We start from the raw sequence: 393 nt of genomic DNA, 5'->3' as shown, positions 1-393 counted from the left end.
CCCCCCCCCCCGCCCCCCGGCGACTGGTGACAGCCTACCAGGTCACACGTGACAGGCTGTGGGAGGAGCAGAGGCCTGCAGGCTCCAAGAAAAAAGCCAGGGAGCAGCTGCAGGCAGTAGCCACACCCCTTCCTCCTCCACTCCTTCATGAGGGACCCAGGTCCAGCATTTTCTCTTTCTTTCCCGCAGCCTGGGTTCCTCTTCCACCTCTCACTCCTTGAAAACACTGTCCTCTGTATTCTGAGCTCTTCCTGCCTCCCCTTCACCCCCACCACAGGCAGGGCCAGGCATTTCCATGATGTTTTCCATGATATCAGAATCCACCATGGAAACCTGAGGTTCCCATGTTTATTTCTGAAAGGGACTCTGTCCTGTGGGGAGAGATGGGCAGGG

This window comes from Bison bison, unplaced genomic scaffold (assembly GCF_000754665.1).
Source record: "Bison bison bison isolate TAMUID 2011002044 unplaced genomic scaffold, Bison_UMD1.0 scf7180017864473, whole genome shotgun sequence".
NCBI classification, from domain to species: domain Eukaryota; kingdom Metazoa; phylum Chordata; class Mammalia; order Artiodactyla; family Bovidae; genus Bison; species Bison bison.
This window is presented reverse-complemented; position numbering follows the sequence as displayed.